The sequence below is a fragment of the Heterodontus francisci genome, unplaced genomic scaffold, assembly GCF_036365525.1.
Source record: "Heterodontus francisci isolate sHetFra1 unplaced genomic scaffold, sHetFra1.hap1 HAP1_SCAFFOLD_374, whole genome shotgun sequence".
NCBI classification, from domain to species: Eukaryota; Metazoa; Chordata; class Chondrichthyes; order Heterodontiformes; family Heterodontidae; genus Heterodontus; species Heterodontus francisci.
In genome coordinates this window covers 1,059,607-1,076,084 of record NW_027140800.1, presented here as the reverse complement: position 1 = coordinate 1,076,084, position 16,478 = coordinate 1,059,607, and the positions used below count along the sequence as shown (strand labels likewise).

The 16,478-nt window shown below is 50.4% G+C and overlaps 1 pseudogene; it reads right to left on the bottom strand.

Moving 5' to 3' along the window:
* Positions 1-5,586: 5,586 nt before the first annotated feature.
* LOC137361174 (zinc finger protein 585A-like) lies at positions 5,587-15,252 on the bottom strand (annotated as a pseudogene).
* Positions 15,253-16,478: the final 1,226 nt, after the last annotated feature.

The window sequence follows — 16,478 nt, the reverse complement described above, 5'->3', positions numbered from 1 at the left end:
TCTTCCCAGTGTGAATTCACTGATGCATCAGCAGGTAGGATGACTGTGTGAATCATTTCCCACGCTCTGAGCTGGGGAATGGTCTCGCCCCAGTGTGAACTCACTCGTGTATCCGCAGGCAGGATGAATGAGTGAATCTCTTCCCACACTCTGAGCATGTGAACGGTCTCTCCCCAGTGTTAAATAACTGGTGCATCAGCTGGCAGGATGACTGAGTGAATGTCTTCCCACACTCTGAGCAGGTGAATGATCTCTCCCCAGTGTGAACTCACTCGTGTATCTGCAGGTAGGATGACTGAGTGAATCTCTTCCCACACTCTGAGCATGTGAACGGTCTCTCCCCAGTGTTAAATAACTGGTGCATCAGCTGGCAGGATGACTGAGTGAATCCATTCCCAAACTCTGAGCCGGGGAATGGTCTCTCCCAAGTGTGAACTCTCTGGTGTATCAGCAGGTAGGATAACAGAGTGAATCCTTTCCCACACTCTGAGCAAGTGAACGGTCTCTCCCCAGTGTTTACTCACTGGTTTATCAGCTGGTAGGATGAATGAGTGAATACCTTCCCACACTCTGAGCAGCTGTAAGGCCTCTTCCCAGTGTGAATGCACTGTTGTCTCAGCAGGTAGAATGACTGAGTGAATCTCTTCCCACACTCGGAGCAAGTGAACGCTCTGTCCCCAGAGTTAACTCACTGGTTTATCAGCAGGTAGGATGACTTAGTGAATCTTTTCCCACACTCTGAGCAGGGGAATGTTCTCTCCCAAGTGTGATCTCACTGGTGTATCAGCATGTAGGATGACTGAGTGAATCTCTTGCCACACTCTAAGCAGGTGAACGGTCTCTCCGCAGAGTAAACTCACTGGTGTATCAGCAGGTAGTCTGACTGAGTGAATCTCTTCCCACACTCTGAGCAGGTGAACGGTCTCTCCCCAGTGTGAACTCAATGGTGTACCAACAGGTAGAATGACTGAGTGAAACACTCCCACACTCTGAGCAGTTTAACCGTCTCTCCCCAGTGTGAACTCACTGGTGTATCAGCATGCAGGATGACTGGGTGAATCTAATTCCACAATCTGAGCAGGTGAATGGTCTCTCCCCAGTGCGATCTCACTGGTGTATCAGCATTTAGGATGACTGAGTGAATCTCTTTCCACACTCTGAGCAGGTGAACGTTATTTCCCCAGTGTGAACTCACTCGTGTATCAGCTGGTAGGATGACTGAGTGAATGTCTTCCCACACTCTGAGCAGGTGAATGATCTCTCCCCAGTGTGAACTCACTCGTGTATCTGCAGGTGGGATGAATGAGTGAATCCTTTCCCACACTCTGAGCTGGTTAACCGTCTCTCCCGAGTGTGAACTCGCTGGTGTATCAGCAGGATGGATGAATGAGTGAATCTCTTCCCACACTCTGAGCAGGTGTATGGCCTCTTCCCAGTGTGAACTCACTGTTGCTTCAGCAGGTAGGATGACTGAGTGAATCTCTTCCCACACTCGGAGCAGTTGAACGGTCTGTCCCCAGTGTTAGCTCACTGGTGTATCAGCAGGTAGGATGACTTAGTGAATACATTCCCACACTCTGAGCAGGGGAATGTTCTCTCGGAAGTGTAATCTCACTGGTGTATCAGCAGTTCGGATGACTGAGTGAATCTCTTGCCACACTCTAAGCAGGTGAACGGTCTCTCCACAGAGTAAACTCACTGGTGTATCAGCAGGTAGTCTGACTGAGTGAATCTCTTCCCACACTCTGAGCAGGTGAACGGTCTCTCCCCAGTGTGAACTCAATGGTGTACCAACAGGTAGAATGACTGAGTGAAACACTCCCACACTCTGAGCAGTTTAACCGTCTCTCCCCAGTGTGAACTCACTGGTCTATCAGCAAGAAGGATTACTGAGTGAATCTCATTCCACACTCTGAGCAGGTGAATGCGCTATCCCCAGTGTGAACCCACTGGTGTATCAGCAGGTAGGAAGACAGAGTGAATCACTTCCCACACTCTGAGCAGGTGAACGTTCTCTCCCCAGTGAGAACTCACTGGTGTATCAGCAGGTAGGATGACTGAGTGAATCTCTTCCCACACTCTGAGCAGGTGAATGGTCTCTTCCCAGTGTGAACTCACTGGTGTATCAGTAGGTAATTTGACTGAATGAATCTCTTTCCACACCCTGAGCAGGTGAACGGTCACTCCCCAGTGAGAACTCACTGGTGTATCAGCAGGTAGGATGACTGAGTGAATCTCTTCCCACACTCTGAGCAGGTTAACGGTCTCTCCCCAGTGTGAACTCACTGGTGTATCAGTTGGTAAGATGACTGAATGAATCTCTTCCCACACTCTGAGCAGGTGAACGGTCACTCCCCAGTGTGACCTTTTGGTTTATCAGCAGGTAGGATGACTGAGTGAATCTATTTCCAAACACTGAGCAGGTGAACATGCTCTCCCCACGGTAGCTCACTGGTGTATCAGCCGGTAGGATAACAGAGTGAATCACTTCCCACTCTCTGAGCAGGTGAACGGTCTCTACCCAGTGTGAACTCACTGGTGTATCAGCAGGTAGGATGACTGAGTGAATCTCTTCCAACACTCTGAGAAGGTGAACGGTCTCTCCCCAGTGTGAACTCACTGGTGTTTCAGCAGGTATGATGACTGAGTGTATCTCCTCCCACACTATGAGCAGTTGAAGCATCTCTCCCCAGTGTGAACTCACTGGTGTGTCAGCAGGTAGGATGACTGAGTGAATCAATTTCCACACACTGAGCAGGTGAACATGCTCTCCCCAGGGTAACTCACTGGTGTATCAGCTGGTAGGATGACTGAGTGAATCTCTGTCCACAATCTGAGCAGGTGAAAGCTCTCTCCCCAGTGTGAACTCACTGGTGTATCAAAAGGTTGGATGACTGAGTGAATCTCTTCCCACACTCTGAGCAGGTGAACGGTTTCTACCCAGTGTGAACTCACTGGTGTATCAGCAGGTAGGATAACTGAGTGAATGTCTTCCCACACTCTGAGCAGGTGAACGGTCTCTACCCAGTGTGAACTCACCGGTGTATCAGCAGGTAGGATGACTGAGTGAATCTCTTCCAACGCTCGGAGCAGGTGAATGGTCTCTCCCCAGTGTGTAATCACTGGTGTATCAGCAGGTAGGATGAGTGAGTGAATCTCTTCCAACACTCTGAGACGGTGAACGGTCTCTCCACAGTGTGAACTCACTGGTGTTTCAGCAGGTATGATGAATGAGTGTATCTCCTCCCACACTATGAGCCGTTGAAGCGTCTCTCCCCAGTGTGAACTCACTGGTGTGTCAGCAGGTAGGATAACTGAGTGAATCCCTTCCCCCTCTCTGAACAGGTGAACGGTCTCTCCCCAGTGATAACTCACTGGTGTATCAGCTGGTCGGATGACAGATTTAATCTCTTTCCCACACTCTGAGCAAGTCAATGGTCTCTCCCCAGTGTGAACTCACTGGTGTATCAGCAGGTAGGATGACTGAGTGAATCAATTCCCACACTCTGAGCAGGTGATCGGTCTCTCCCCAGTGTTAACTCACTGGCGTGTTAGCAGGTAGGATGACTGAGTGAATCCTTTCCCACACTCTGAGCAGCGGAATGGTCACTCCCCAGTGTGAAGTCACTGGTGTATCAGCAGGTAGAATGACAGAGTGAAACTTTCCCACACTCCGAGCAGGTGAACGGTCTGTCCCCAGTGTGAACTCAATGGTGTATCAGCAGTTTGGATGACTGAGCGAAATTTTCCCACACTCTGAGCAGTTTAACCGTCTATCCCCAGTGTGAACTCACTGGTGTATCAGCAAGAAGGATTACTGAGTGAATCTCATTCCACACTCTGAGCAGTTGAACGGTCACTCCCCAGTGAGAACTCACTGGTGTATCAGCAGGTAGGATGACTGAGTGAATCTCTTCTCTACTCTGAGAAGGTGAACGGTCTCTCCCCAGTGTGAACTCACTGGTGTTTCAGCAGGTATGATGACTGAGTGAATCAATTTCCACACACTGAGCAGGTGAACATGCTCTCCCCAGGGTAACTCACTGGTGTATCAGCTGGTAGGATGACTGAGTGAATCTCTGTCCACAATCTGAGCAGGTGAAAGCTCTCTCCCCAGTGTGAACTCACTGGTGTATCAGAAGGTTGGATGACTGAGTGAATCTCTTCCCACACTCTGAGCAGGTGAACGGTCTCTACCCAGTGTGAACTCACTGGTGTATCAGCAGGTAGGATAACTGAGTGAATCTCTTCCCACACTCTGAGCAGGTGAACGGTCTCTCCCCAGTCTGATCTCACTGCTGTATCAGCAGGTAGGATGACTGAGTGAATGTCTTCCCACACTCTGAGCAGGTGAACGGTCTCTACCCAGTGTGAACTCACCGGTGTATCAGCAGGTAGGATGACTGAGTGAATCTCTTCCAACGCTCGGAGCAGGTGAATGGTCTCTCCCCAGTGTGTAATCACTGGTGTATCAGCAGGTAGGATGAGTGAGTGAATCTCTTCCAACACTCTGAGACGGTGAACGGTCTCTCCACAGTGTGAACTCACTGGTGTTTCAGCAGGTATGATGAATGAGTGTATCTCCTCCCACACTATGAGCCGTTGAAGCGTCTTTACCCAGTGTGAACTCACTGGTGTGTCAGCAGGTAGGATAACTGAGTGAATCCCTTCCCCCTCTCTGAACAGGTGAACGGTCTCTCCCCAGTGATAACTCACTGGTGTATCAGCTGGTCGGATGACAGATTTAATCTCTTTCCCACACTCTGAGCAAGTCAATGGTCTCTCCCCAGTGTGAACTCACTGGTGTATCAGCAGGTAGGATGACTGAGTGAATCAATTCCCACACTCTGAGCAGGTGATCGGTCTCTCCCCAGTGTGAAGTCACTGGTGTATCAGCAGGTAGAATGACAGAGTGAAACTTTCCCACACTCCGAGCAGGTGAACGGTCTGTCCCCAGTGTGAACTCAATGGTGTATCAGCAGTTTGGATGACTGAGTGAAATTTTGCCACACTCTGAGCAGTTTAACCGTCTATCCCCAGTGTGAACTCACTGGTGTATCAGCAAGAAGGATTACTGAGTGAATCTCATTCCACACTCTGAGCAGGTGAACGGTCACTCCCCAGTGAGAACTCACTGGTGTATCAGCAGGTAGGATGACTGAGTGAATCTCTTCCCACACTCTGAGCAGGGGAACGGTCTCTACCCAGTGTGAACTCACTGGTGTATAAGCAGGTGGGATGACTGAGTGTATCTTTTCCCACGCTCTGAGCAGGTGAACGGTCTCTCCCCAGTGTGAACTCACTGGAGTTTCAGCAGGTATGATGACTGAGTGTATCTCCTCCCATACTATGAGCAGGTGAACGGTCTCTCCCCAGTGTGAACTCAATGGTGTACCATCAGGTAGAATGACTGAGTGAAACACTCCCACACTCTGAGCAGTTTAACCGTCTCTCCCCAGTGTGAACTCACTGGTCTATCAGCAAGAAGGATTACTGAGTGAATCTCATTCCACAAGCTGAGCAGGTGAATGCGCTATCCCCAGTGTGAACTCACTGGTGTATCTGCAGATAGGAAGACAGAGTGAATCACTTCCCACACTCTGAGCAGGTGAACGTTCTCTCCCCAGTGAGAACTCACTGGTGTATCAGCAGGTAGGATGACTGAGTGAATCTCTTCCCACACTCTGAGCAGGTGAATGGTCTCTCCCCAGTGTGAACTCACTGGTGTATCAGTAGGTAATTTGACTGAATGAATCTCTTTCCACACCCTGAGCATGTGAACGGTCACTCCCCAGTGTGACCTCACTGGTGTATCAGCAGGTAGGATGACTGAGTGAATCTCTTCCCACACTCTGAGCAGGTGAACGGTCTCTCCCCAGTGTGAACTCACTGGTGTATCAGTTGGTAAGATGACTGAATGAAACTCTTCCCACACTCTGAGCAGGTGAACGGTCACTCCCCAGTGTGACCTTTTCGTGTATCAGCAGGTAGGATGACTGAGTGAATCTATTTTCAAACACTGAGCAGGTGAACATGCTCTCCCCACGGTAGCTCACTGTTGTATCAGCCGGTAGGATAACTGAGTGAAACTCTTCCCACACTCTGAGCAGGTAAACGGTCACTCCCCAGTGTGAACTCACTGGTGTATCAGCAGGTAGGATGACTGAGGGAATGTCTTCCCACTCTCTGAGCAGGTGAACGGTCTTTACCCAGTGTGAACTCACTGGTGTAACAGCAGGTAGGATGACTGAGTGAATCTCTTCCAACGCTCGGAGCAGGTGAACGGTCTCTCCCCAGTGTGAACTCACTGGTGTGTCAGCAGGTAGGATGACTGAGTGAATCTATTTCCACGCACTGAGCAGGTGAACATGCTCTCCCCACGGTAACTCACTGGTGTATCAGCTGGTAGGATGACTGAGTGAATCTCTGTCCACAATCTGAGCAGGAGAAAGCTCTCTCCCCAGTGTGAACTCACTGGTGTATCAGCAGGTAGGATAACTGAGTGAATCTCTTCCCACACTCTGAGCAGGTGAACGGTCTCTCCCCAGTCTGATCTCACTGCTGTATCAGCACGTAGGATGACTGAGTGAATGTCTTCCCACACTCTGAGCAGGTGAACGGTCTCTATCCACTGTGAACTCACCGGTGTATCAGCAGGTAGGATGACTGAGTGAATCTCTTCCCACACTCTGAGCAGGTGAACGGACTCTCCCCAGTGTGAACTCACTGGTGTATCAGTTGGGAAGATGACTGAATGAATCTCTTCCCACACTCTTAGCAGGTGAACGGTCACTCCCCAGTGTGACATTTTGGTGTATCAGCAGGTAGGATGACTGAGTGAATCTATTTCCAAACACTGAGCAGTTGAACATGCTCTCCCCACGGTAGCTCACTGGTGTATCAGCCGGTAGGATAACTGAGTGAATCTCTTCCCACACTCTGAGCAGGAAAACGGTCACTCCCCAGTGTGAACTCACTGGTGTATCAGCAGGTAGGATGACTGAGGGAATGTCTTCCCACTCTCTGAGCAGGTGAACGGTCTTTACCCAGTGTGAACTCACTGGTGTATCAGCAGGTAGGATGACTGAGTGAATCTCTTCCAACACTCTGAGAAGGTGAACGGTCTCTCCCCATTGTGAGAACTCACTGGTGTTGCAGCAGGTATGATGACTGATTGTATCTCCTCCCACACTATGGGCAGTTGAAGCGTCTCTCCCCAGTGTGAACTCACTGGTGTGTCAGCTGGTAGGATGACTGAGTGAATCTCTGTCCAGAATCTGAGCAGGAGAAAGCTCTCTCCCCAGTGTGAACTCACTGGTGTATCAGAAGTTTGGAGGACTGAGTGAATCTCTTCCCACACTCTGAGCAGGTGAACGGTCTCTACCCAGTGTGAACTCACTGGTGTATCAGCAGGTAGGATAACTGAGTGAATCTCTTCCCACACTCTGAGCAGGTGAACGGTCTCTCCCCAGTCTGATCTCACTGCTGTATCAGCACGTAGGATGACTGAGTGAATGTCTTCCCACACTCTGAGCAGGTGAACGGTCTCTACCCACTGTGAACTCACCGGTGTATCAGCAGGTAGGATTACTGAGTGAATCTCTTCCAACGCTCGGAGCAGGTGAATGGTCTCTCCCCAGTGTGTACTCACTGGTGTATCAGCAGGTAGGATGACTGAGTGAATCTCTTCCAACACTCTGAGACGGTGAACGGTCTCTCCACAGTGTGAACTCACTGGTGTTTCAGCAGGTGTGATGACTGAGTGTATCTCCTCCCACACTATGAGCCGTTGAAGCGTCTCTCCCCAGTGTGAACTCACTGGTGTGTCAGCAGGTAGGATAACTGAGTGAATCCCTTCCCCCTCTCTGAACAGGTGAACGGTCTCTCACCAGTGATAACTCACTGGTGTATCAGCTGGTCGGATGACTGATTTAATCTCTTTCCCACACTCTGAGCAAGTCAATGGTCTCTCCCCAGTGTGAACTCACTGGTGTATCAGCAGGTAGGATGACTGAGTGAATCAATTCCCACACTCTGAGCAGGTGATCGGTCACTACCCAGTGTTAACTCACTGGCGTGTTAGCAGGTAGGATGACTGAGTGAATCCTTTCCCACACTCTGAGCAGCGGAATGGTCACTCCCCAGTGTGAACTCACTGGTGTATCAGCAGGTAGAATGACAGAGTGAAACTTTCCCACACTCTGAGCAGGTGAACGGTCTGTCCCCAGTGTGAACTCATTGGTGTATCAGCAGGTAGGATGGCTGAGTGAATCACTTCCCACACTCTGAACAGGTGATCGGTCTCTCCCCAGTGTTAACTCAATGGTGTATCAGCAGTTTGGATGACTGAGTGAAATTTTCCCACACTCTGAGCAGTTTAACCGTCTATCCCCAGTGTGAACTCACTGGTGTATCAGCAAGAAGGATTACAGAGTGAATCTCATTCCACACTCTGAGCAAGTGAACGGTGACTCCCCAGTGAGAACTCACTGGTGTATCAGCAGGTAGGATGACTGAGTGAATCTCTTCCCACACTCTGAGCAGGGGAACGGTCTCTACCCAGTGTGAACTCACTGGTGTATCAGCAGGTGGGATGACTGAGTGTATCTTTTCCCACGCTCTGAGCAGGTGAACGGTCTCTCCCCAGTGTGAACTCACTGGAGTTTCAGCAGGTATGATGACTGAGTGTACCTCCTCCCATACTATGAGCAGGTGAACGGTCTCTCCCCAGTGTGAACTCACTGGTGTATCAGCAGGTTGGATGACTGAGTGAATCTCTTCCCACACTCTGAGCAGGGGAACGGTCTCTACCCAGTGTGAACTCACTGGTGTATCGGCAGGTAGGATGACTGAGTGAATCTCTTCCCACGCTCTGAGCATGTGAACGGTCTCTCCCCAGTGTGAACTCACTGGAGTTTCAGCAGGTATGATGACTGAGTGTATCTCCTCCCACACCATGAGCAGGTGAACGGTATCTCCCCAGTATGAACACACTGGTGTGTCAGCAGGTAGGATGACTGAGTGAATCCCGTCCCTCTCTCTTGAACAGGTGAACGGACTCTCCCCAGTGATAACTCACTGGTGTATCATCTGGGAGGATGACAGAGTGAATCTCTTTCGCACACTCTGAGCAGGTGAAAGGTCTCTCCCCAGTGTGAACTCACTGGTGTATCAGCAGGTGGGATGACTGAGTGTATCTTTTCCCACACTATGAGCAGGTGAACGGTCTCTCCCCAGTGTGAACTCACTGGTGTGTCAGCAGGTAGAATGACTGAGTGAATCCCTTCCCACTCTCTGAACAGGTGAACGGTATCTCCCCAGTGATAACTCACTGGTGTATCAGCAGGTAGGATGACTGAGTGAATCCTGTCAACACTGTGAGCAGGTGAACGGTCTCTCCCCAGTGTGAACTCACTGGTGTATCAGCAGGTAGGATGACAGAGTGAATCTCTTTCCCACACCCTAAGCAGGTGAAAGGTCTCTCCCCAGTGTCAACTCACTGGTGTATCAGCAGTTTGGATGACTGAGTGAATCTCTTCCCACACTCTGAGCAGTTGAATGGTCTCTCCCCAGTCTCAACTCACTGTTGTAACAGCAGGTAGGATGGCTGAGTGAATCTCTTTCCACACTCTGAGCAGGTGAATTTGCTCTCCCCAGTATGAACTCACTGGTGTATCAGCAGGTAGGATGACTGAGTGAACCTCATAACGCACACTGTGCAGGAAAACGCTCTCTTCCCGGTGTGAACTCACTGGTGTATCACACAGGGAGGATGACTGAGTGAATCTCTTCCCACACACTGAGCAGGGGAATGGTCTCTCCCCAGTGTGAAATCACTGGTGTATCAGCAGGTAGGATGACCGAGTGAACCTTTCCCACACTCTGAGCAGGTTAACCGTCTCTCCCCAGTGTGAAATCACTGGAGTATCAGCAAGTAGGATGACTGAGTGAATCTCTTTCCTACACTCTGAGCAGGTGAACGGTCTCTCCAAAGTATGATCTCACTGGTGTATCAGCAGGTAGGATGACTGAGTGATTCTCTTCCCACACTCTGAGCAGTTGAACGATCTCTCCTAAACGTGAGCTCACTGGTGTATCAGCAGGTAGGATGACTGAGTGAATCTCTTCCCACTCTCAGGGCAGGTGAACGGTCTCTTCCCGGTGTGAACTCACTGGTGTATCAGCAGGTAGGATGACTGAGTGAATCTCTTTCCCCCACTCTGAGCGGGTGAACGGTCTCTCCCCAGTGTGAACTCACTGGTGTATTAGCAGGTAGGATGACTGAGTGAATCTCTTTCCCACACACTGAGCAGGTGATCGGTCTCTCCCCAGTGTGAACTCACTGGTGTATCAGCAGGGAGGATGACTGAGTGAATCTCTTTCCTACACTCTGTGCAAGTGAACAGTCTCTTCCTCGTGTGAACTGACTGGTGTATCAGCAGGTTTGATGACTGAGTGAATCTCTTCCCACACACTGAGCAGGTGATCGGTCTCTCCCCAGTGTGAACTCACTGGAGTATCAGCAAGTAGGATGACTGAGTGAATCTCTTTCCCACACTCTGAGCAGGTGAACGGTCTCTCCAAAGTATGATCTCACTGGTGTATCAGCAGGTAGGATGACTGAGTGATTCTCTTCCCACACTCTGAGCAGTTGAACGATCTCTCCTAAACGTGAGCTCACTGGTGTATCAGCAGGTAGGATGACTGAGTGAATCTCTTCCCACTCTCTGAGCAGGTGAACTATCTCTCCCCAGTGGTAACACACTGGTGTATCAGCAGGTAGGATAACTGAGTGAATCTCTTCCCACACTCTGAGCAGGTGAACGGTCTTTCCCCAGTGTTAAATCATTGGTGTATCAGCTGGTAGGATGACTGATTGAATCCATTCCCACACTCTGAGACGGGGAATGGTCTCTCCCAAGTGTGAAATCACTGGTGTATCAGCAGGTAGGATGACTGAGTGAATCTCTTCCCACACACTGAGCAGGTGATCGGTCTCACCCCAGTGTGAACTCACTGGTGTTTCCGCAGGTAGTATGACTGAGTGAATCTCTTCCCACACTCTGAGCAGGTGAACTATCTCTCCCCAGTGGTAACACACTGGTGTATCAGCAGGTAGGATAACTGAGTGAATCTCTTCCCACACTCTGAGCAGGTGAACGGTCTTTCCCCAGTGTTAAATCATTGGTGTATCAGCTGGTAGGATGACTGATTGAATCCACTCCCACACTCTGAGACGGGGAATGGTCTCTCCCAAGTGTGAAATCACTGGTGTATCAGCAGGTAGGATGACTGAGTGAATCCTTTCCCACATTCTGAGCAGGTGAACGGTCTCTCCCCAGTGTGAGCTCACAGGTGTCTCAGCAGGTAGGATGACTGAGTGAATCTCTTGCCACACCCTGAGCAAGTGAACGGTCTCTCCCCAGTGTTAAATCACTGGTATATCAGCTGGTAGGATGACTTAGTGAATCCAGTCCCACACTCTGAGCCGGGGAATGGTCTCTCCCAAGTGTGAACTCACTGGTGTATCAGCAGGTAGGATGACAGAGTGAATCCTTTCCCACACTCTGAGCCGGGGAATGGTCTCTCCCCAGTGTTAAATCACTGGTGTATCAGCTGGTAGGATGACTGAGTGAATATCTTCCCACATTCTGAGCAGGTGTACGGTCTCTCCCCAGTGTGAGCTCACAGGTGTATCAGCAGATAGGATGACTGAGTGAATCCTTTCCCACACTCTGAGCAGGGGAATGGTCTCTCCCAAGTGTGACCTCACTGGTGTATCAGCAGGTAGGATGACTGAGTGAATCCCTTGCCACACTCTGAGCAGTTGAACGATCTCTCCGAAACATGAACTCACTGGTGTATCAGCAGGTAGGATGACTGAGTGAATCTCTTCCCACTCTCTGGGCAGTTGAACGGTCTCTTCCCAGTGTGAACTCACTGGTGTATCAGCAGGTAGGATGACTGAGTGAATCTCTTTCCCCCTCTCTGAGCGGGTGAACGGTCTCTCCCCAGTGTGAACTCACTGGTGTATCAGCAGGTAGGATGACTGACTGAATCTCATCCCACAGTCTGAGCAGGTGAACCGTCTCTCCCCAATGTGAACTCACTGGTGTATCCGCAGGTCGTATGACTGAGTGAATCTCTTCCCACACTCTGAGCAGGTGAACGGTCTCTCCCCAGTGTGAACTCACAGTTGTATCAGCAGGTGGGATGACTGAGTGAATCTCATCCCACACTCTGAGCAGGTGAACGGTTTCTCCCTCGTGTGAACTCACTGGTGTATAAGCAGGTAGGATGACTGAGTGAATCTCCTCCCACACTCTGAGCAGGTGAACGGTCTCTCCCCAGTGTGAACTCACTGATGTAACAGCATGTAGGATGACTGAGTGAATCCCTTCCCACACTCTGAGCCGGTGAACGGTCTCTCCCCAGTGTGAACTCACTGGTGTATCAGCAGGTAAGATAACAGAGTGAATCTCCTCCCACACTCTGAGCAAGTGAACGGTCTCTCCCCAGTGTTAAATCACTGGTATATCAGCTGGTAGGATGACTTAGTGAATCCAGTCCCACACTCTGAGCCGGGGAATGGTCTCTCCCAAGTGTGAACTCACTGGTGTATCAGCAGGTAGGATGACAGAGTGAATCCTTTCCCACAGTCTGAGCAGGTGAACGGTCTCTCCCCAGTGGTAACTCACTGGTGTATCATCAGGTAGGATAACAGAGTGAATCTCTTCCCACTCTCTGAGCAGGTGAACGGTCTCTCCCCAGTGTGAAATCACTGGTGTATCAGCTGGTAGGATGACTGAGTGAATATCTTCCCACACTCTGAGCAGGTGTACGGCCGCTTCCCAGTGTGAACTCACTGTTGTCTCAGCAGGTAGGATGACTGAGTGAATCTCTTCCCACACTCGGAGCAGGAGCACGGTCTGTCCCCAGTGTTAACTCACTGGTGTATCAGCAGGTAGGATGAATGAGTGAATCCTTTCCCACACTCTGAGCAGGGGAATGGTCTCTCCCAACTGTGATCTCACTGGTGTATCAGCAGGTAGGATGACTGAGTCAATTTCTTGCGACACTCTGAGCAGGTGAACGGTCTCTCCCCAGTGTAAACTCGCTGGTGTATCAGCAGGTAGTCTGACTGAGTGAATCTCTTCTATACTCTGAGCAGGCGGACGGTCTCTCCCCAGTTTGAACTCACTGGTGTATCACCAGGTAGTTTGACTGAGTGAATCTCTATCTACACTCTGAGCAGGTGAACGGCCTCTTCCCTGTGTGAACTCACTGGTGTATCAGCAGGTAGGATGACTGAGTCAATCTCTTCCCACACTCTGAGCAGGTGAACGGTCTCTCCCCATTGTGAACTCACTGGTGTATCAGCAGGTAGGATGACTGAGTGAATATCTTCCCAAAATCTGAGCAGGGGAACGGTCTCGCCCCAGTGTGATCTCACTGTTGTATCAGCAGGTAGGATGACTGAGTGAATCTCTTCTCTACTCTGAGCAGGTGGACGGTCTCTCCCCAGTGTGAACTCACTGGTGTATCAGCTGGTACGATGACTGAGTGAATCTCTTCTATACTCTGAGCAGGTGAACGGTCTCTCCCCAGTGTGAACTCACTGGTGTATCAGCAGGTAGGATGACTGAGTGAATCTCTTCCCACACTCTGAGCAGGTGTACGGTCTCTTCCCAATGGGAACTCACTTGTGTATCAGCAGGTAGGATAACTGAGTGAATCCATTCACACATTCTGAGCAGGCGAACGGTCTCTCCCCAGTGTGAACACGCTGCTGTATCAGCAGGTAGGATGACTGAGTGAATCTCTTCCCACACTCTGAGCAGGTGAACGGTTTCTCCCTCGTGTGAACTCACTGGTGTATAAGCAGGTAGGATGACTGAGTGAATCTCTTCTATACTCTGAGCAGGTGAACGGTCTCTCGCAAGTGTGAACTCCCTGGTGTATCAGCAGGTAGGATGACTGAGTGAATCCATTCACACATTCTGAGCAGGCGAACGGTCTCTCCCCAGTGTGAACACGCTGCTGTATCAGCAGGTAGGATGACTGAGTGAATCTCATCCCACACTCTGAGCAGGTGAACGGTTTCTCCCTCGTGTGAACTCACTGGTGTATAAGCAGGTAGGATGACTGAGTGAATCCCTTCCCACACTCTGAGCAGGTGAACGGTCTCTCCTCAGTGAGAACTCACTGGTGTATCAGCAGGTCGGTTAACTGAGTGAATCTCTTCCCACACTCTGAGCAGGTGAACGGTCTCTTCCCAGTGTTAACTCACTGGTGTATCAGCAGGTAGGTTGACTGAGGGAATCTCTTACCAAACTCCGAGCAGCTGCACGGCCTCTTCCCTGTGTGATTTCACTGGTGTATCAGCAGTTAGGATGTCTGAGTGAATCTCTTCCCACACTCTGAGCAGGTGAACGTTCTCTCCCCAGTGTGAACACACTGGTGTATCAGCAGGTAGGATGACTGAGTTAATCTCTTCCCACACTCTGAGCTGTTGAACGGTCTCTTCCCAGTTTGAACTCACTGGTGTATCAGCAGGTAGGATGACTGAGTGAATCACTTCCCACTCTCTGAGCTGGTGAACGTTCTCTTCCCAGTTTGAACTCACTGGTGTATCATGAGTCAGGTTGACTGAGTGAATCTCGTAACACATTTTGTGCAGGTGAACGGCCTCTTCCCAGTTTGAACTCACTGGTGTATCAGAAGGTAGAATGACTGAGCGAATCGCTTCCCACACTCTGAGCAGTTGAACGGTCTCTCCCCAGTGTGCACTCACTGGTGTATCAGCAGGGACGATGACTGAGTGGATCTCTTCCCACACTCTGAGCAGATGAACGGTCTCTCCCCAGTGTGAACTCACTGGTGTATCAGCATGTAGGATGACTGAGTGAATCACTTCCCACACTCTGAGCTGTTGAACGTTCTCTTCCCAGTTTGAACTCACTGGTGTATCAGCAGGTAGGTTGACTGAGGGAATCTCTTCACAAACTCAGAGCAGCTGCACGGCCTCTTCCCTGTGTGAACTCACTGGTGTGTCAGCAGGTAGGATGTCTGAGTGAATCTCTTCCCACACTCTGAGCAGGTGTACGGTCTCTTCCCAATGGGAACTCACTTGTGTATCTGCAGGTAGGATGACTGAGTGAATCCATTCACACATTCTGAGCAGGCGAACGGTCTCTCCCCAGTGTGAACACGCTGCTGTATCAGCAGGTAGGATGACTGAGTGAAACTCATCCCACACTCTGAGCAGGTGAACGGTTTCTCCCTCGTGTGAACTCACTGGTGTATAAGCAGGTAGGATGACTGAGTGAATCTCCTCCCACACTCTGAGCAGGTGAACGGTCTCTCCCCAGTGTGAACTCAGTGGTGTATCAGCAGGTATGATGACTGAGTGAATCTCTTCTCTACTCTGAGCAGGTGGACGGTCTCTCCCCAGTGTGAACTCACTGGTGTATCAGCTGGTTTAGTTTAGTTTAGTTTAGAGATACAGCACTGAAACAGGCCCTTCGGCCCACCGAGTCTGTGCCGACCATCAACCACCCATTTATACTAATCCTACACTAATCCCATATTCCTACCACATCCCCACCTGTCCCTAGATTTCCCTACCACCTACCTACATTAGGGGCAATTGCTAATGGCCAATTTACCTATCAACCTGCAAGTCTTTGGTATGTGGGAGGAAACCGGAGCACCCGGAGGAAACCCACGCAAACACAGGGAGAACTTGCAAACTCCACACAGGCAGTACCCAGAATTGAACCCGGGTCACTGGAGCTGTGAGGCTGCGGTGCTAACCACTGCGCCACTGTGCCGCTGCTGGATGACTGAGTGAATCTCTTCTATACTCTGAGCAGGTGAACGGTCTCTCGCAAGTGTGAACTCCCTGGTGTATCAGCAGGTAGGATGACTGAGTGAATCTCTTCCCACACTCTGAGCAGGTGTACGGTCTCTTCCCAATGGGAACTCACTTGTGTATCAGCAGGTAGGATGACTGAGTGAATCCATTCACACATTCTGAGCAGGCGAACGGTCTCTCCCCAGTGTGAACACGCTGCTGTATCAGCAGGTAGGATGACTGAGTGAATCTCATCCCACACTCTGAGCAGGTGAACGGTTTCTCCCTCGTGTGAACTCACTGGTGTATAAGCAGGTAGGATGACAGAGTGAATCTCCTCCCACACTCTGAGCAGGTGAACGGTCTCTCCCCAGTGCGAACTCACTGATGTAACAGCATGTAGGATGACTGAGTGAATCCCTTCCCACACTCTGAGCAGGTGAACGGTCTCTCCTCAGTGAGAACTCACTGGTTTATCAGCAGGTCGGTTAACTGAGTGAATCTATTCCCACACTCTGAGCAGGTGAACGGTCTCTTCCCAGTGTTAACTCACTGGTGTACCAGCAGGTAGGATGACTGATTGAATCCCTTCCCACACTCTGAGCAGGTGAACGGTCTCCCC